A 21,572-nucleotide genomic window follows, 5' to 3' on the forward strand; every position below is an offset into this window, starting at 1 on the left:
CCCCGAAGCCTGACCCTCACCCGTCCCCTAATCCTAACCCGTACGCTGACACTCACCCGCGCCCTCACACGTTCGCTCCCCCTAAAGCGTTGTCGTACCCTCACCTGGACCCTAAACCGTCCCCGTCCCCTAACCCTAACCCTAGCCCGAACCCTAACCCTAAACCTTCCCCGAAGCCTGACCCTCACACGTCCCCTAATCCTAACCCGTACGCTGACACTCACCCACGCCCTCACACGTACGCTCCCCCTAAAGCGTTGTCGTACCCTCACCTGGACCCTAAACCGTCCCCGTCCCCTAACCCTAACCCTAGCCCGAACCCTAACCCTAACCCTTCCCCGAAGCCTGACCCTCACCCGTCCCCTAATCCTAACCCGTACGCTGACACTCACCCGCGCCCTCACACGTACGCTCCCCCTAAAGCGTTGTCGTACCCTCACCTGGACCCTAAACCGTCCCCGTCCCCTAACCCTAACCCTAGCCCGAACCCTAACCCTAACCCTTCCCCGAAGCCTGACCCTCAGCCGTCCCCTCATCCTAACCCGTACGCTGACACTCACCCACGCCCTCACACGTACACTCCCCCTAAAGCGTTGTCGTACCCTCTCCTGGACCCTAAACCGTCCCCGTCCCCTAACCCTAACCCTAGCCCGAACCCTAACCCTAACCCTTCCCCGAAGCCTGACCCTCACCCGTCCCCTAATCCTAACCCGTACGCTGACACTCACCCGCGCCCTCACACGTACGCTCCCCCTAAAGCGTTGTCATACCCTCACCTGGACCCTAAACCGTCCCCGTCCCCTAACCCTAACCCTAGCCCGAACCCTAACCCTAACCCTTCCCCAAAGCCTGACCCTCACCCGTCCCCTAATCCTAACCCGTACGCTGACACTCACCCGCGCCCTCACACGAACGCTCCCCCTAATGCGTTGTCGTACCCTCACCTGGACCCTAAACCGTCCCTGTCCCCTAACCCTAACCCTAGCCCGAACCCTAACCCTAACCCTTCCCCGAAGCCTGACCCTCAGCCGTCCCCTAATCCTAACCCGTACGCTGACACTCACCCGCGCCCTCACACGTACGCTCCCCCTAAAGCGTTGTCGTACCCTCACCTGGACCCTAAGCCGTCCCCGTCCCCTAACCCTAACCCTAGCCCGAACCCTAACCCTAACCCTTCCCCGAAGCCTGACCCTCAGCCGTCCCCTAATCCTAACCCGTACGCTGACACTCACCCGCGCCCTCACACGTACGCTCCCCCTAAAGCGTTGTCGTACCCTCACCTGGACCCTAAGCCGTCCCCGTCCCCTAACCCTAACCCTAGCCCGAACCCTAACCCTAACCCTTCCCCGAAGCCTGACCCTCAGCCGTCCCCTAATCCTAACCCGTACGCTGACACTCACCCGCGCCCTCACACGTACGCTCCCCTTAAAGCGTTGTCGTACCCTCACCTGGACCCTAAACCGTCCCCGTCCCCTAACCCTAACCCTAGCCCGAACCCTAACCCTAACCCTTCCCCGAAGCCTGACCCTCACCCGTCCCCTAATCCTAACCCGTACGCTGACACTCACCCGCGCCCTCACACGTACGCTCCCCCTAAAGCGTTGTCGTACCCTCACCTGGACCCTAAACCGTCCCCGTCCCCTAACACTAACCCTAGCCCGAACCCTAACCCTAACCCTTCCCCGAAGCCTGACCCTCACCCGTGCCTAATCCTAACCCGTACGCTGACACTCACCCGCGCCCTCACACGTACGCTCCCCCTAAAGCGTTGTCATACCCTCACCTGGACCCTAAACCGTCCCCGGCCCCTAACCCTAACCCTAGCCCGAACCCTAACCCTAACCCTTCCCCGAAGCCTGACCCTCACCCGTCCCCTAATCCTAACCCGTACGCTGACACTCACCCGCGCCCTCACACGTACGCTCCCCCTAAAGCGTTGTCGTACCCTCACCTGGACCCTAAACCGTCCCCGTCCCCTAACCCTAACCCTAGCCCGAACCCTAACCCTAACCCTTCCCCGAAGCCTGACCCTCAGCCGTCCCCTAATCCTAACCCGTACGCTGACACTCACCCGCGCCCTCACACGTACGCTCCCCCTAAAGCGTTGTCGTACCCTCACCTGGACCCTAAACCGTCCCCGTCCCCTAACCCTAACCCTAGCCCGAACCCTAACCCTAACCCTTCCCCGAAGCCTGACCCTCAGCCGTCCCCTAATCCTAACCCGTACGCTGACACTCACCCGCGCCCTCACACGTACGCTCCCACTAAAGCGTTGTCGTACCCTCACCTGGACCCTAAACCGTCCCCGTCCCCTAACCCTAACCCTAGCCCGAACCCTAACCCTAAACCTTCCCCGAAGCCTGACCCTCACCCGTCCCCTAATCCTAACCCGTACGCTGACACTCACCCTCGCCCTCACACGTAGGCTCCCCCTTAAGCGTTGTCGTACCCTCACCTGGACCCTAAACCGTCCCCGTCCCCTAACCCTAACCCTAGCCCGTACCCTAACCCTAACCCTTCCCCGAAGCCTGACCCTCACCCGTCCCCTAATCCTAACCCGTACGCTGACACTCACCCACGCCCTCACACGTATGCTCCCCCTAAAGCGTTGTCGTACCCTCACCTGGACCCTAAACCGTCCCCGTCCCCTAACCCTAACCCTAGCCCGAACCCTAACCCTAACCCTTCCCCGAAGCCTGACCCTCAGCCGTCCCCTAATCCTAACCCGTACGCTGACACTCACCCGCACCCTCACACGTACGCTCCCCCTAAAGCGTTGTCGTACCCTCACCTGGACCCTAAACCGTCCCCGTCCCCTAACCATAACCCTAGCCCGAACCCTAACCCTAACCCTTCCCCGAAGCCTGACACTCACCCGTCCCCTAATCCTAACCCGTACGCTGACACTCACCCGCGCCCTCACACGTAGGCTCCCCCTAAAGCGTTGTCGTACCCTCACCTGGACCCTAAACCGTCCCCGTCCCCTAACCCTAACCCTAGCCCGAACCCTAACCCTAACCCTTCCCCGAAGCCTGGCCCTCACCCATCCCCTAATCCTAACCCGTACGCTGACACTCACCCGCGCCCTCACACGTACGCTCCCCCTAAAGCGTTGTCGTACCCTCACCTGGACCCTAAACCGTCCCCGTCCCCTAAGCCTAACCCTAACCCGAACCCTAACCCTAACCCTTCCCCGAAGCCTGACCCTCACCCGTCCCCTAATCCTAACCCGTACGCTGACACTCACCCGCGCCCTCACACGTACGCTCCCCCTAAAGCGTTGTCGTACCCTCACCTGGACCCTAAGCCGTCCCCGTCCCCGTCCCCTAACCCTAGCCCGAACCCTAACCCTAACACTTCCCCGAATCCTGACCCTCACCCATCCCCTAATCCTAAACCGTACGCTGACACTCACCCGCGCCCTCACACGTACGCTCCCCCTAAAGCGTTGTCGTACCCTCACCTGGACCCTAAATCGTCCCCGTCCCCTAACCCTAACCCTAGCCCAAACCCTAACCCTTCCCCGAAGCCTGACCCTCACCCGTCCCCTAATCCTAACCCGTACGCTGACACTCACCCGCGCCCTAACACGTACGCTCCCCCTAAAGCGTTGTCGTACCCTCGCCTGGACCCTAAACCGTCCCCGTCCCCTAACCCTAACCCTAGACCGAACCCTAACCCTAACCCTTCCCCGAAGCCTGACCCTCACCCGTCCCCTAATCCTAACTCGTATGCTGACACTCACCCACGCCCTCACACGTACTCTCCCCCTAAAGCGTTGTCGTACCCTCACCTGGACCCTAAACCGTCCCCGTCCCCTAACCCTAACCCTAGCCCGAACCCTAACCCTAACACTTCCCCGAAGCCTGACCCTCACCCGTCCCCTAATCCTAACCCGTACGCTGACACTCACCCGCGCCCTCACACGTACGCTCCCCCTAAAGCGTTGTCGTACCCTCACCTGGACCCTAAACCGTCCCCGTCCCCTAACCCTAACCCTAGCCCGAACCCTAACCCTAAACCTTCCCTGAAGCCTGACCCTCACCCGTCCCCTAATCCTAACCCGTACGCTGACACTCACCCGCGCCCTCACACGTACGCTCCCCCTAAAGCGTTGTCGTACCCTCACCTGGACCCTAAACCGTCCCCGTCCCCTAACCCTAACCCTAGCCCGAACCCTAACCCTAACCCTTCCCCGAAGCCTGACCCTCACCCGTCCCCTAATCCTAACCCGTACGCTGACACTCACCCGCGCCCTCACACGTACGCTCCCCCTAAAGCGTCGTCGTACCCTCACCTGGACCCTAAACCGTCCCCGTCCCCTAACCCTAACCCTAGCCCGAACCCTAACCCTAACCCTTCCCCGAAGCCTGACCCTCACCCGTCCCCTAATCCTAACCCGTACGCTGACACTCACCCGCGCCCTCACACGTACGCTCCCCCTAAAGCGTTGTCGTACCCTCACCTGGACCCTAAACCGTCCCCGTCCCCTAACCCTAACCCTGCCCGAGCCCTAACCCTAACCCTTCCCCGAAGCCTGACCCTCAGCCGTCCCCTAATCCTAACCCGTACGCTGACACTCACCAGCGCCCTCACACGTACGCTCCCCCTAAAGCGTTGTCGTACCCTCACCTGGACCCTAAACCGTCCCCGTCCCCTAACCCTAACCCTAGCCCGAACCCTAACCCTAACCCTTCCCCGAAGCCTGACCCTCAGCCGTCCCCTAATCCTAACCCGTGCGCTGACACTCACCCGCGCCCTCACACGTACGCTCCCCCTAAAGCGTTGTCGTACCCTCACCTGGACCCTAAACCGTCCCCGTCCCCTAACCCTAACCCTAGCCCAAACCCTAACCCTAACCCTTCCCCGAAGCCTGACCCTCACCCGTCCCCTAATCCTAACCCGTACGCTGACACTCACCCGCGCCCTTACACGTACGCTCCCCCTAAAGCGTTGTCGTACCCTCACCTGGACCCTAAGCCGTCCCCGTCCCCTAACCCTAACCATAGCCCGAACCCTAACCCTAACACTTCCCCGAAGCCTGACCCTCACCCGTCCCCTAATCCTAACCCGTACGCTGACACTCACCCACGCCCTCACACGTACGCTCTCCCTAAAGCGTTGTCGTACCCTCTACCTGGACCCTAAACCGTCCCCGTCCCCTAACCGTAACCCTAGCCCGAACCCTAACCCTAACCCTTCCCCGAAGCCTGACCCAAACCGGTCCCCTAATCCTAACCCGTACGCTGACACTCACCCGCGCCCTCACACGTACGCTCCCCCTAAAGCGTTGTCGTACCCTCACCTGGACCCTAAACCGTCCCCGTCCCCGAAGCCTAACCCTAGCCCGAACCCTAACCCTAACCCTTCCCCGAAGCCTGACACTCACCCGTCCCCTAATCCTAAACCGTACGCTGACACTCACCCGCGCCTTCACACGTACGCTCCCCCTAAAGCGTTGTCTTACCCTCACCTGGACCCTAAACCGTCCCCGTCCCCTAAGCCTAACCCTAGCCCGAACCCTAACCCTAACCCTTCCCCGAAGCCTGACCCTCACCCGTCCCCTAATCCTAACCCGTACGCTGACACTCACCCGCGCCCTCACACGTACGCTCCCCCTAAAGCGTTGTCGTACCCTCACCTGGACCCTAAACCGTCCCCGTCCCCTAAGCCTAACCCTAGCCCGAACCCTAACCCTAACCCTTCCCCGAAGCCTGACCCTCACCCGTCCCCTAATCTTAACCTGTACGCTGACACTCACCCGCGCCCTCACACGTACGCTCCCCCTAAAGCGTTGTCGTACCCTCACCTGGACCCTAAACCGTCCCCATCCCCTAAGCCTAACCCTAGCCCGAACCCTAACCCTAACCCTTCCCCGAAGCCTGACCCTCACCCGTCCCCTAATCCTAACCCGTACGCTGACACTCACCCGCGCCCTCACACGTTCGCTCCCCCTAAAGCGTTGTCGTACCCTCACCTGGACCCTAAACCGTCCCCGTCCCCTAACCCTAACCCTAGCCCGAACCCTAACCCTAAACCTTCCCCGAAGCCTGACCCTCACACGTCCCCTAATCCTAACCCGTACGCTGACACTCACCCACGCCCTCACACGTACGCTCCCCCTAAAGCGTTGTCGTACCCTCACCTGGACCCTAAACCGTCCCCGTCCCCTAACCCTAAAGCTAGCCCGAACCCTAACCCTAACCCTTCCCCGAAGCCTGACCCTCACCCGTCCCCTAATCCTAACCCGTACGCTGACACTCACCCGCGCCCTCACACGTACGCTCCCCCTAAAGCGTTGTCGTACCCTCACCTGGACCCTAAACCGTCCCCGTCCCCTAACCCTAACCCTAGCCCGAACCCTAACCCTAACCCTTCCCCGAAGCCTGACCCTCAGCCGTCCCCTCATCCTAACCCGTACGCTGACACTCACCCACGCCCTCACACGTACACTCCCCCTAAAGCGTTGTCGTACCCTCTCCTGGACCCTAAACCGTCCCCGTCCCCTAACCCTAACCCTAGCCCGAACCCTAACCCTAACCCTTCCCCGAAGCCTGACCCTCACCCGTCCCCTAATCCTAACCCGTACGCTGACACTCACCCGCGCCCTCACACGTACGCTCCCCCTAAAGCGTTGTCATACCCTCACCTGGACCCTAAACCGTCCCCGTCCCCTAACCCTAACCCTAGCCCGAACCCTAACCCTAACCCTTCCCCGAAGCCTGACCCTCACCCGTCCCCTAATCCTAACCCGTACGCTGACACTCACCCGCGCCCTCACACGAACGCTCCCCCTAATGCGTTGTCGTACCCTCACCTGGACCCTAAACCGTCCCTGTCCCCTAACCCTAACCCTAGCCCGAACCCTAACCCTAACCCTTCCCCGAAGCCTGACCCTCAGCCGTCCCCTAATCCTAACCCGTACGCTGACACTCACCCGCGCCCTCACACGTACGCTCCCCCTAAAGCGTTGTCGTACCCTCACCTGGACCCTAAGCCGTCCCCGTCCCCTAACCCTAACCCTAGCCCGAACCCTAACCCTAACCCTTCCCCGAAGCCTGACCCTCAGCCGTCCCCTAATCCTAACCCGTACGCTGACACTCACCCGCGCCCTCACAGGTACGCTCCCCCTAAAGCGTTGTCGTACCCTCACCTGGACCCTAAGCCGTCCCCGTCCCCTAACCCTAACCCTAGCCCGAACCCTAACCCTAACCCTTCCCCGAAGCCTGACCCTCAGCCGTCCCCTAATCCTAACCCGTACGCTGACACTCACCCGCGCCCTCACACGTACGCTCCCCTTAAAGCGTTGTCGTACCCTCACCTGGACCCTAAACCGTCCCCGTCCCCTAACCCTAACCCTAGCCCGAACCCTAACCCTAACCCTTCCCCGAAGCCTGACCCTCACCCGTCCCCTAATCCTAACCCGTACGCTGACACTCACCCGCGCCCTCACACGTACGCTCCCCCTAAAGCGTTGTCGTACCCTCACCTGGACCCTAAACCGTCCCCGTCCCCTAACACTAACCCTAGCCCGAACCCTAACCCTAACCCTTCCCCGAAGCCTGACCCTCACCCGTCCCCTAATCCTAACCCGTACGCTGACACTCACCCGCGCCCTCACACTTACGCTCCCCCTAAAGCGTTGTCATACCCTCACCTGGACCCTAAACCGTCCCCGGCCCCTAACCCTAACCCTAGCCCGAACCCTAACCCTAACCCTTCCCCGAAGCCTGACCCTCACCCGTCCCCTAATCCTAACCCGTACGCTGACACTCACCCGCGCCCTCACACGTACGCTCCCCCTAAAGCGTTGTCGTACCCTCACCTGGACCCTAAACCGTCCCCGTCCCCTAACCCTAACCCTAGCCCGAACCCTAACCCTAACCCTTCCCCGAAGCCTGACCCTCAGCCGTCCCCTAATCCTAACCCGTACGCTGACACTCACCCGCGCCCTCACACGTACGCTCCCCCTAAAGCGTTGTCGTACCCTCACCTGGACCCTAAACCGTCCCCGTCCCCTAACCCTAACCCTAGCCCGAACCCTAACCCTAACCCTTCCCCGAAGCCTGACCCTCAGCCGTCCCCTAATCCTAACCCGTACGCTGACACTCACCCGCGCCCTCACACGTACGCTCCCACTAAAGCGTTGTCGTACCCTCACCTGGACCCTAAACCGTCCCCGTCCCCTAACCCTAACCCTAGCCCGAACCCTAACCCTAAACCTTCCCCGAAGCCTGACCCTCACCCGTCCCCTAATCCTAACCCGTACGCTGACACTCACCCTCGCCCTCACACGTAGGCTCCCCCTTAAGCGTTGTCGTACCCTCACCTGGACCCTAAACCGTCCCCGTCCCCTAACCCTAACCCTAGCCCGTACCCTAACCCTAACCCTTCCCCGAAGCCTGACCCTCACCCGTCCCCTAATCCTAACCCGTACGCTGACACTCACCCACGCCCTCACACGTATGCTCCCCCTAAAGCGTTGTCGTACCCTCACCTGGACCCTAAACCGTCCCCGTCCCCTAACCCTAACCCTAGCCCGAACCCTAACCCTAACCCTTCCCCGAAGCCTGACCCTCAGCCGTCCCCTAATCCTAACCCGTACGCTGACACTCACCCGCACCCTCACACGTACGCTCCCCCTAAAGCGTTGTCGTACCCTCACCTGGACCCTAAACCGTCCCCGTCCCCTAACCCTAACCCTAGCCCGAACCCTAACCCTAACCCTTCCCCGAAGCCTGACACTCACCCGTCCCCTAATCCTAACCCGTACGCTGACACTCACCCGCGCCCTCACACGTAGGCTCCCCCTAAAGCGTTGTCGTACCCTCACCTGGACCCTAAACCGTCCCCGTCCCCTAACCCTAACCCTAGCCCGAACCCTAACCCTAACCCTTCCCCGAAGCCTGGCCCTCACCCATCCCCTAATCCTAACCCGTACGCTGACACTCACCCGCGCCCTCACACGTACGCTCCCCCTAAAGCGTTGTCGTACCCTCACCTGGACCCTAAACCGTCCCCGTCCCCTAAGCCTAACCCTAACCCGAACCCTAACCCTAACCCTTCCCCGAAGCCTGACCCTCACCCGTCCCCTAATCCTAACCCGTACGCTGACACTCACCCGCGCCCTCACACGTACGCTCCCCCTAAAGCGTTGTCGTACCCTCACCTGGACCCTAAGCCGTCCCCGTCCCCGTCCCCTAACCCTAGCCCGAACCCTAACCCTAACACTTCCCCGAATCCTGACCCTCACCCATCCCCTAATCCTAAACCGTACGCTGACACTCACCCGCGCCCTCACACGTACGCTCCCCCTAAAGCGTTGTCGTACCCTCACCTGGACCCTAAACCGTCCCCGTCCCCTAAACCTAACCCTAGCCCAAACCCTAACCCTTCCCCGAAGCCTGACCCTCACCCGTCCCCTAATCCTAACCCGTACGCTGACACTCACCCGCGCCCTAACACGTACGCTCCCCCTAAAGCGTTGTCGTACCCTCGCCTGGACCCTAAACCGTCCCCGTCCCCTAACCCTAACCCTAGACCGAACCCTAACCCTAACCCTTCCCCGAAGCCTGACCCTCACCCGTCCCCTAAACCTAACTCGTATGCTGACACTCACCCACGCCCTCACACGTACTCTCCCCCTAAAGCGTTGTCGTACCCTCACCTGGACCCTAAACCGTCCCCGTCCCCTAACCCTAACCCTAGCCCGAACCCTAACCCTAACACTTCCCCGAAGCCTGACCCTCACCCGTCCCCTAATCCTAACCCGTACGCTGACACTCACCCGCGCCCTCACACGTACGCTCCCCCTAAAGCGTTGTCGTACCCTCACCTGGACCCTAAACCGTCCCCGTCCCCTAACCCTAACCCTAGCCCGAACCCTAACCCTAACACTTCCCCGAAGCCTGACCCTCAGCCGTCCCCTAATCCTAACCCGTACGCTGACACTCACCCGCGCCCTCACACGTACGCTCCCCCTAAAGCGTTGTCGTACCCTCACCTGGACCCTAAACCGTCCCCGTCCCCTAACCCTAACCCTAGCCCGAACCCTAACCCTAACCCTTCCCCGAAGCCTGACCCTCAGCCGTCCCCTAATCCTAACCCGAACGCTGACACTCACCCGCACCCTCACACGTACGCTCCCCCTAATGCGTTGTCGTACCCTCACCTGGACCCTAAACCGTCCCCGTCCCCTAACCCTAACCCTAGCCCGAACCCTAACCCTAACCCTTCCCCGAAGCCTGACCCTCAGCCGTCCCCTAATCCTAACCCGTACGCTGACACTCACCCGCGCCCTCACACGTATGCTCCCCCTAAAGCGTTGTCGTACCCTCACCTGGACCCTAAACCGTCCCCGTCCCCTAACCCTAACCCTAGCCCGAACCCTAACCCTAACCCTTCCCCGAAGCCTGACCCTCACCCGTCCCCTAATCCTAACCCGTACGCTGACACTCACCCGCGCCCTCACACGTACGCTCCCCCTAAAGCGTTGTCGTACCCTCACCTGGACCCTAAACCGTCCCCGTCCCCTAACCCTAACCCTAGCCCGAACCCTAACCCTAACCCTTCCCCGAAGCCTGACCCTCACCCGTCCCCTAATCCTAACCCGTACGCTGACACTCACCCGCGCCCTCACACGTACGCTCCCCCTAAAGCGCTGTCGTACCCTCACCTGGACCCTAAACCGTCCCCGTCCCCTAACCCTAACCCTAACCCTAGCCCGAACCCTAACCCTAACCCTTCCCCGAAGAATGACCCTCACCCGTCCCCTAATCCTAACCCGTACGCTGACACTCACCCACGCCCTCACACGTACGCTCCCCCTAAAGCGTTGTCGTACCCTCACCTGGACCGTAAACCGTCCCCGTCCCCTAACCCTAACCCTAGCCCGAACCCTAACCCTAACCCTTCCCCGAAGCCTGACCCTCACCCGTCCCCTAATCCTAACCCGTACGCTGACACTCACCCGCGCCCTCACACGTACGCTCCCCCTAAAGCGTTGTCGTACCCTCACCTGGACCCTAAACCGTCCCCGTCCCCTAACCCTAACCCTAGCCCGAACCCTAACCCTAACCCTTCCCCGAAGCCTGACCCTCAGCCGTCCCCTAATCCTAACCCGTACGCTGACACTCACCCGCGCCCTCACACGTACGCTCCCCCTAATGCGTTGTCGTACCCTCACCTGGACCCTAAACCGTCCCCGTCCACTAAACCTAACCCTAGCCCGAACCCTAACCCTAACCCTTCCCCGAAGCCTGACCCTCAGCCGTCCCCTAATCCTAACCCGTACGCTGACACTCACCCGCGCCCTCACACGTACGCTCCCCCTAAAGCGTTGTCGTACCCTCACCTGGACCCTAAACCGTCCCCGTCCCCTAACCCTAACCCTAGCCCGAACCCTAACCCTAACCCTTCCCCGAAGCCTGACCCTCACCCGTCCCCTAATCCTAACCCGTACGCTGACACTCACCCGCGCCCTCACACGTACGCTCCCCCTAAAGCGTTGTCGTACCCTCACCTGGACCCTAAACCGTCCCCGTCCCCTAACCCTAACCCTAGCCCGAACCCTAACCCTAACCCTTCCCCGAAGCCTGACCCTCACCCGTCCCCTAATCCTAACCCGTACGCTGACACTCACCCGCGCCCTCAAACGTACGCTCCCCCTAAAGCGTTGTCGTACCCTCACCTGGACCCTAAACCGTCCCCGTCCCCTAACCCTAACCCTAACCCTAGCCCGAACCCTAACCCTAACCCTTCCCCGAAGAATGACCCTCACCCGTCCCCTAATCCTAACCCGTACGCTGACACTCACCCACGCCCTCACACGTACGCTCCCCCTAAAGCGTTGTCGTACCCTCACCTGGACCGTAAACCGTCCCCGTCCCCTAACCCTAACCCTAGCCCGAACCCTAACCCTAACCCTTCCCCGAAGCCTGACCCTCACCCGTCCCCTAATCCTAACCCGTACGCTGACACTCACCCGCGCCCTCACACGTACGCTCCCCCTAAAGCGTTGTCGTACCCTCACCTGGACCCTAAACCGTCCCCGTCCCCTAACCCTAACCCTAGCCCGAACCCTAACCCTAACCCTTCCCCGAAGCCTGACCCTCACCCGTCCCCTAATCCTAACCCGTACGCTGACACTCACCCGCGCCCTCAAACGTACGCTCCCCCTAAAGCGTTGTCGTACCCTCACCTGGACCCTAAACCGTCCCCGTCCCCTAACCCTAACCCTAGCCCGAACCCTAACCCTAACCCTTCCCCGAAGCCTGACCCTCACCCGTCCCCTAATCCTAACCCGTACGCTGACACTCACCCGCACCCTCACACGTACGCTCCCCCTAAAGCGTTGTCGTACCCTCACCTGGACCCTAAACCGTCCCCGTCCCCTAACCCTAACCCTAGCCCGAACCCTAACCCTAACCCTTCCCCGAAGCCTGACCCTCACCCGTCCCCTAATCCTAACCCGTACGCTGACACTCACCCGCGCCCTCACACGTAGGCTCCCCCTAAAGCGTTGTCGTACCCTCACCTGGACCCTAAACCGTCCCCGTCCCCTAACCCTAACCCTAGCCCGAACCCTAACCTTAACCCTTCCCCGAAGCCTGGCCCTCACCCGTCCCCTAATCCTAACCCGTACGCTGACACTCACCCGCGCCCTCACACGTACGCTCGCCCTAAAGCGTTGTCGTACCCTCACCTGGACCCTAAACCGTCCCCGTCCCCTAACCCTAACCCTAGCCCGAACCCTAACCCTAAGCCTTCCCAGAAGCCTGACCCTCACCCGTCCCCTAATCCTAACCCGTACGCTGACACTCACCCGCGCCCTCACACGTACGCTCCCCCTAAAGCGTTGTCGTACCCTCACCTGGACCCTAAACCGTCCCCGTCCCCTAACCCTAACCCTAACCCTAGCCCGAACCCTAACCCTAACCCTTCCCCGAAGAATGACCCTCACCCGTCCCCTAATCCTAACCCGTACGCTGACACTCACCCGCGCCGTCACACGTACGCTCCCCCTAAAGCGTTGTCGTACCCTCACCTGGACCCTAAACCGTCCCCGTCCCCTAACCCTAACCCTAACCCTAGCCCGAACCCTAACCCTTCCCCGAAGAATGACCCTCACCCGTCCCCTAATCCTAACCCGTACGCTGACACTCACCCGCGCCCTCACACGTACGCTCCCCCTAAAGCGTTGTCGTACCCTCACCTGGACCCTAAACCGTCCCCGTCCCCTAACCCTAACCCTAGCCCAAACCCTAACCCTAACCCTTCCCCGAAGCCTGACCCTCACCCGTCCCCTAATCCTAACCCGTACGCTGACACTCACCCGCGCCCTCACACGTACGCTCCCCCTAAAGCGTTGTCGTACCCTCACCTGGACCCTAAACCGTCCCCGTCCCCTAACCCTAACCCTAGCCCGAACCCTAACCCTAACCCTTCCCCGAAGCCTGACCCTCACCCGTCCCCTAATCCTAACCCGTACGCTGACACTCACCCGCGCCCTCACACGTACGCTCCCCCTAAAGCGTTGTCGTACCCTCACCTGGACCCTAAACCGTCCCCGTCCCCTAACCCTAACCCTAGCCCGAACCCTAACCCTAAACCTTCCCCGAAGCCTGACCCTCACCCGTCCCCTAATCCTAACCCGTACGCTGACACTCACCCGCGCCCTAACACGTACGCTCCCCCTAAAGCGTTGTCGTACCCTCACCTGGACCCTAAACCGTCCCCGTCCCCTAACCCTAACCCTAGACCGAACCCTAACCCTAACCCTTCCCCGAAGCCTGACCCTCACCCGTCCCTTAATCCTAACTCGTATGCTGACACTCACCCTCGCCCTCACACGTACTCTCCCCCTAAAGCGTTGTCGTACCCTCACCTGGACCCTAAACCGTCCCCGTCCCCTAACCCTAACCCTAGCCCGAACCCTAACCCTAAGCCTTCCCCGAAGCCTGACCCTCACCCGTCCCCTAATCCTAACCCATACGCTGACACTCACCCGCGCCCTCACACGTACGCTCCCCCTAAAGCGTTGTCGTACCCTCACCTGGACCCTAAACCGTCCCCATCCCCTAACCCTAACCCTAGCCCGAACCCTAACCCTAACCCTTCCCCGAAGCCTGACCCTCACCCGTCCCCTAATCCTAACCCGTACGCTGACACTCACCCGCGCCCTCACACGTACGCTCCCCCTAAAGCGTTGTCGTACCCTCACCTGGACCCTAAACCGTCCCCGTCCCCTAACCCTAACCCTAGCCCGAACCCTAACCCTAACCCTTCCCCGAAGCCTGACCCTCACCCGTCCCCTAATCCTAACCCGTACGCTGACACTCACCTGCGCCCTCACACGTACGCTCCCCCTAAAGCGTTTTCGTACCCCCACCTGGACCCTAAACCGTCCCCGGGCCCTAACCCTAACCATAGCCCGAACCCTAACCCTAAACCTTCCCCGAAGCCTGACCCTCACCCGTCCCCTAATCCTAACCCGTACGCTGACACTCACCCGCGCCCTCACACGTAGGCTCCCCTAAAGCGTTGTCGTACCCTCACCTGGACCCTAAACCGTCCCCGTCCCCTAACCCTAACCCTAGCCCGAACCCTAACCCTAACCCTTCCCCGAAGCCTGACTCTCACCCGTCCCCTAATCCTAACCCGTACGCTGACACTCACCCGCGCCCTCACACGTACGCTCCCCCTAAAGCGTTGTCGTACCCTCACCTGGACCCTAAACCGTCCCCGTCCCCTAACCCTAACCCTAGCCCGAAACCTAACCCTAACCCTGCCCCGAAGCCTGACCCTCACCCGTCCCCTAATCCTAACCCGTACGCTGACACTCACCCGCGCCCTCACACGTACGCTCCCCCTAAAGCGTTGTCGTACCCTCACCTGGACCCTAAACCGTCCCCGTCCCCTAACCCTAACCCTAGCCCGAACCCTAACCCTAACCCTTCCCCGAAGCCTGACCCTCACCCGTCCCCTAATCCTAACCCGTACGCTGACACTCACCCGCGCCCTCACACGTACGCTCCCCCTAAAGCGTTGTCGTACCCTCACCTGGACCCTAAACCGTCCCTGTCCCCTAACCCTAACCCTAGCCCGAACCCTAACCCTAACCCTTCCCCGAAGCCTGACCCTCACCCGTCCCCTAATCCTAACCCGTACGCTGACACTCACCCGCGCCCTCACACGTACGCTCCCCCTAAAGCGTTGTCGTACCCTCACCTGGACCCTAAACCGTCCCCGTCCCCTAACCCTAACCCTAGCCCGAACCCTAACCCTAACCCTTCCCCGAAGCCTGACCCTCACCCGTCCCCTAATCCTAACCCGTACGCTGACACTCACCCGCGCCCTCACACGTACGCTCCCCCTAAAGCGTTGTCGTACCCTCACCTGGACCCTAAACCGTCCCCGTCCCCTAACCCTAACCCTAGCCCGAACCCTAACCCTAACACTTCCCCGAAGCCTGACCCTCACCCGTCCCCTAATCCTAACCCGTACGCTGACACTCACCCGCGCCCTCACACGTACGCTCCCCCTAAAGCGTTGTCGTACCCTCACCTGGACCCTAAACCGTCCCCGTCCCCTAACCCTAACCCTAGCCCGAACCCTAACCCTAACCCTTCCCCGAAGCCTGACCCTCACCCATCCCCTAATCCTAACCCGTACGCTGACACTCACCCGCGCCCTCACACGTACGCTCCCCCTAAAGCATTGTCGTACCCTCAGCTGGACCCTAAACCGTCCCCGTCCCCTAACCCTAACCCTAGCCCGAACCCTAACCCTAACCCTTCCCCGAAGCCTGACCCTCACCCGTCCCCTAATCCTAACCCGTACGCTGACACTCACCCGCGCCCTCACACGTACGCTCCCCCTAAAGCGTTGTCGTACCCTCACCTGGACCCTAAACCGTCCCCGTCCCCTAACCCTAACCCTAACCCTAGCCCGAACCCTAACCCTAACCCTTCCCTGAAGCCTGACCCTCACCCGTCCCCTAATCCTAACCCGTACGCTGACACTCACCCACGCCCTCACACGTACGCTCCCCCTAAAGCGTTGTCGTACCCTCACCTGGACCCTAAACCGTCCCCGTCCCCTAACCCTAACCCTAGCCCGAACCCTAACCCTAATCCTTCCCCGAAGCCTGACCCTCAGCCGTCCCCTAATCCTAACCCGTACGCTGACACTCACCCGCACCCTCACACGTACGCTCCCCCTAAAGCGTTGTCGTACCCTCACCTGGACCCTAAACCGTCCCCGTCCCCTAACCCTAACCCTAGCCCGAACCCTAACCCTAACCCTTCCCCGAAGCCTGACACTCACCCGTCCCCTAATCCTAACCCGTACGCTGACACTCACCCGCGCCCTCACACGTAGGCTCCCCCTAAAGCGTTGTCGTACCCTCACCTGGACCCTAAACCGTCCCCGTCCCCTAACCCTAACCCTAGCCCGAACCCTAACCCTAACCCTTCCCCGAAGCCTGGCCCTCACCCATCCCCTAATCCTAACCCGTACGCTGACACTCACCCGCGCCCTCACACGTACGCTCCCCCTAAAGCGTTGTCGTACCCTCACCTGGACCCTAAACCGTCCCCGTCCCCTAAGCCTAACCCTAACCCGAACCCTAACCCTAACCCTTCCCCGAAGCCTGACCCTCACCCGTCCCCTAATCCTAACCCGTACGCTGACACTCACCCGCGCCCTCACATGTACGCTCCCCCTAAAGCGTTGTCGTACCCTCACCTGGACCCTAAGCCGTCCCCGTCCCCGTCCCCTAACCCTAGCCCGAACCCTAACCCTAACACTTCCCCGAATCCTGACCCTCACCCATCCCCTAATCCTAAACCGTACGCTGACACTCACCCGCGCCCTCACACGTACGCTCCCCCTAAAGCGTTGTCGTACCCTCACCTGGACCCTAAACCGTCCCCGTCCCCTAACCCTAACCCTAGCCCAAACCCTAACCCTTCCCCGAAGCCTGACCCTCACCCGTCCCCTAATCCTAACCCGTACGCTGACACTCACCCGCGCCCTAACACGTACGCTCCCCCTAAAGCGTTGTCGTACCCTCACCTGGACCCTAAACCGTCCCCGTCCCCTAACCCTAACCCTAGACCGAACCCTAACCCTAACCCTTCCCCGAAGCCTGACCCTCACCCGTCCCCTAATCCTAACTCGTATGCTGACACTCACCCACGCCCTCACACGTACTCTCCCCCTAAAGCGTTGTCGTACCCTCACCTGGACCCTAAACCGTCCCCGTCCCCTAACCCTAACCCTAGCCCGAACCCTAACCCTAAAACTTCCCCGAAGCCTGACCCTCACCCGTCCCCTAATCCTAACCCGTACGCTGACACTCACCCGCGCCCTCACACGTACGCTCCCCCTAAAGCGTTGTCGTACCCTCACCTGGACCCTAAACCGTCCCCGTCCCCTAACCCTAACCCTAGCCCGAACCCTAACCCTAACACTTCCCCGAAGCCTGACCCTCAGCCGTCCCCTAATCCTAACCCGTACGCTGACACTCACCCGCGCCCTCACACGTACGCTCCCCCTAAAGCGTTGTCGTACCCTCACCTGGACCCTAAACCGTCCCCGTCCCCTAACCCTAACCCTAGCCCGAACCCTAACCCTAACCCTTCCCCGAAGCCTGACCCTCAGCCGTCCCCTAATCCTAACCCGAACGCTGACACTCACCCGAACCCTCACACGTACGCTCCCCCTAATGCGTTGTCGTACCCTCACCTGGACCCTAAACCGTCCCCGTCCCCTAACCCTAACCCTAGCCCGAACCCTAACCCTAACCCTTCCCCGAAGCCTGACCCTCAGCCGTCCCCTAATCCTAACCCGTACGCTGACACTCACCCGCGCCCTCACACGTACGCTCCCCCTAAAGCGTTGTCGTACCCTCACCTGGACCCTAAACCGTCCCCGTCCCCTAACCCTAACCCTAGCCCGAACCCTAACCCTAACCCTTCCCCGAAGCCTGACCCTCACCCGTCCCCTAATCCTAACCCGTACGCTGACACTCACCCGCGCCCTCACACGTACGCTCCCCCTAAAGCGCTGTCGTACCCTCACCTGGACCCTAAACCGTCCCCGTCCCCTAACCCTAACCCTAACCCTAGCCCGAACCCTAACCCTAACCCTTCCCCGAAGAATGACCCTCACCCGTCCCCTAATCCTAACCCGTACGCTGACACTCACCCACGCCCTCACACGTACGCTCCCCCTAAAGCGTTGTCGTACCCTCACCTGGACCGTAAACCGTCCCCGTCCTCTAACCCTAACCCTAGCCCGAACCCTAACCCTAACCCTAACCCTTCCCCGAAGCCTGACCCTCACCCGTCCCCTAATCCTAACCCGTACGCTGACACTCACCCGCGCCCTCACACGTACGCTCCCCCTAAAGCGTTGTCGTACCCTCACCTGGACCCTAAACCGTCCCCGTCCCCTAACCCTAACCCTAGCCCGAACCCTAACCCTAACCCTTCCCCGAAGCCTGACCCTCAGCCGTCCCCTAATCCTAACCCGTACGCTGACACTCACCCGCGCCCTCACACGTACGCTCCCCCTAATGCGTTGTCGTACCCTCACCTGGACCCTAAACCGTCCCCGTCCCCTAAACCTAACCCTAGCCCGAACCCTAACCCTAACCCTTCCCCGAAGCCTGACCCTCAGCCGTCCCCTAATCCTAACCCGTACGCTGACACTCACCCGCGCCCTCACACGTACGCTCCCCCTAAAGCGTTGTCGTACCCTCACCTGGACCCTAAACCGTCCCCGTCCCCTAACCCTAACCCTAGCCCGAACCCTAACCCTAACCCTTCCCCGAAGCCTGACCCTCACCCGTCCCCTAATCCTAACCCGTACGCTGACACTCACCCGCGCCCTCACACGTACGCTCCCCCTAAAGCGTTGTCGTACCCTCACCTGGACCCTAAACCGTCCCCGTCCCCTAACCCTAACCCTAGCCCGAACCCTAACCCTAACCCTTCCCCGAAGCCTGACCCTCACCCGTCCCCTAATCCTAACCCGTACGCTGACACTCACCCGCGCCCTCACACGTACGCTCCCCCTAAAGCGTTGTCGTACCCTCACCTGGACCCTAAACCGTCCCCGTCCCCTAACCCTAACCCTAACCCTAGCCCGAACCCTAACCCTAACCCTTCCCCGAAGAATGACCCTCACCCGTCCCCTAATCCTAACCCGTACGCTGACACTCACCCACGCCCTCACACGTACGCTCCCCCTAAAGCGTTGTCGTACCCTCACCTGGACCCTAAACCGTCCCCGTCCCCTAACCCTAACCCTAGCCCGAACCCTAACCCTAACCCTTCCCCGAAGCCTGACCCTCACCCGTCCCCTAATCCTAACCCGTACGCTGACACTCACCCGCACCCTCACACGTACGCTCCCCCTAAAGCGTTGTCGTACCCTCACCTGGACCCTAAACCGTCCCCGTCCCCTAACCCTAACCCTAGCCCGAACCCTAACCCTAACCCTTCCCCGAAGCCTGACCCTCACCCGTCCCCTAATCCTAACCCGTACGCTGACACTCACCCGCGCCCTCACACGTAGGCTCCCCCTAAAGCGTTGTCGTACCCTCACCTGGACCCTAAACCGTCCCCGTCCCCTAACCCTAACCCTAGCCCGAACCCTAACCTTAACCCTTCCCCGAAGCCTGGCCCTCACCCGTCCCCTAATCCTAACCCGTACGCTGACACTCACCCGCGCCCTCACACGTACGCTCCCCCTAAAGCGTTGTCGTACCCTCACCTGGACCCTAAACCGTCCCCGTCCCCTAACCCTAACCCTAGCCCGAAACCTAACCCTAAGCCTTCCCAGAAGCCTGACCCTCACCCGTCCCCTAATCCTAACCCGTACGCTGACACTCACCCGCGCCCTCACACGTACGCTCCCCCTAAAGCGTTGTCGTACCCTCACCTGGACCCTAAACCGTCCCCGTCCCCTAACCCTAACCCTAACCCTAGCCCGAACCCTAACCCTAACCCTTCCCCGAAGAATGACCCTCACCCGTCCCCTAATCCTAACCCGTACGCTGACACTCACCCGCGCCGTCACACGTACGCTCCCCCTAAAGCGTTGTCGTACCCTCACCTGGACCCTAAACTGTCCCCGTCCCCTAACCCTAACCCTAACCCTAGCCCGAACCCTAACCCTTCCCCGAAGAATGACCCTCACCCGTCCCCTAATCCTAACCCGTACGCTGACACTCACCCGCGCCCTCACACGTACGCTCCCCCTAAAGCGTTGTCGTACCCTCACCTGGACCCTAAACCGTCCCCGTCCCCTAACCCTAACCCTAGCCCGAACCCTAACCCTAACCCTTCCCCGAAGCCTGACCCTCACCCGTCCCCTAATCCTAACCCGTACGCTGACACTCACCCGCGCCCTCACACGTACGCTCCCCCTAAAGCGTTGTCGTACCCTCACCTGGACCCTAAACCGTCCCCGTCCCCTAACCCTAACCCTAGCCCGAACCCTAACCCTAACCCTTCCCCGAAGCCTGACCCTCACCCGTCCCCTAATCCTAACCCGTACGCTGACACTCACCCGCGCCCTCACACGTACGCTCCCCCTAAAGCGTTGTCGTACCCTCACCTGGACCCTAAACCGTCCCCGTCCCCTAACCCTAACCCTAGCCCGAACCCTAACCCTAAACCTTCCCCGAAGCCTGACCCTCACCCGTCCCCTAATCCTAACCCGTACGCTGACACTCACCCGCGCCCTAACACGTACGCTCCCCCTAAAGCGTTGTCGTACCCTCACCTGGACCCTAAACCGTCCCCGTCCCCTAACCCTAACCCTAGACCGAACCCTAACCCTAACCCTTCCCCGAAGCCTGACCCTCACCCGTCCCCTAATCCTAACTCGTATGCTGACACTCACCCTCGCCCTCACACGTACTCTCCCCCTAAAGCGTTGTCGTACCCTCACCTGGACCCTAAACCGTCCCCGTCCCCTAACCCTAACCCTAGCCCGAACCCTAACCCTAAGCCTTCCCCGAAGCCTGACCCTCACCCGTCCCCTAATCCTAACCCGTACGCTGACACTCACCCGCGCCCTCACACGTACGCTCCCCCTAAAGCGTTGTCGTACCCTCACCTGGACCCTAAACCGTCCCCGTCCCCTAACCCTAACCCTAGCCCGAACCCTAACCCTAACCCTTCCCCGAAGCCTGACCCTCACCCGTCCCCTAATCCTAACCCGTACGCTGACACTCACCCGCGCCCTCACACGTACGCTCCCCCTAAAGCGTTGTCGTACCCTCACCTGGACCCTAAACCGTCCCCGTCCCCTAACCCTAACCCTAGCCCGAACCCTAACCCTAACCCTTCCCCGAAGCCTGACCCTCACCCGTCCCCTAATCCTAACCCGTACGCTGACACTCACCCGCGCCCTCACACGTACGCTCCCCCTAAAGCGTTTTCGTACCCCCACCTGGACCCTAAACCGTCCCCGGGCCCTAACCCTAACCATAGCCCGAACCCTAACCCTAAACCTTCCCCGAAGCCTGACCCTCACCCGTCCCCTAATCCTAACCC

The 21,572-nt window shown here is 61.2% G+C and overlaps 1 long non-coding RNA gene across 2 annotated transcripts in view; it reads right to left on the bottom strand.

Annotated features, from left to right (window-relative positions):
- Window positions 1–21,572, bottom strand: part of LOC125964724 (uncharacterized) — a 167,975-nt gene that overhangs the window by 92,183 nt on the left and 54,220 nt on the right. The window contains exon 1 of one of the 2 annotated variants that reach the window (XR_007477963.1): window positions 4,023–4,051. The exons of the other annotated variant lie outside the window; for it this stretch is intronic. This is a non-coding gene — a long non-coding RNA (uncharacterized LOC125964724). Of the gene's footprint in view, window positions 1–4,022; window positions 4,052–21,572 lie in introns of those variants that run through there. 2 annotated transcript variants of the gene reach the window in all.

This window comes from Orcinus orca, chromosome 6 (assembly GCF_937001465.1).
Source record: "Orcinus orca chromosome 6, mOrcOrc1.1, whole genome shotgun sequence".
Taxonomy (NCBI): Eukaryota; Metazoa; Chordata; class Mammalia; order Artiodactyla; family Delphinidae; genus Orcinus; species Orcinus orca.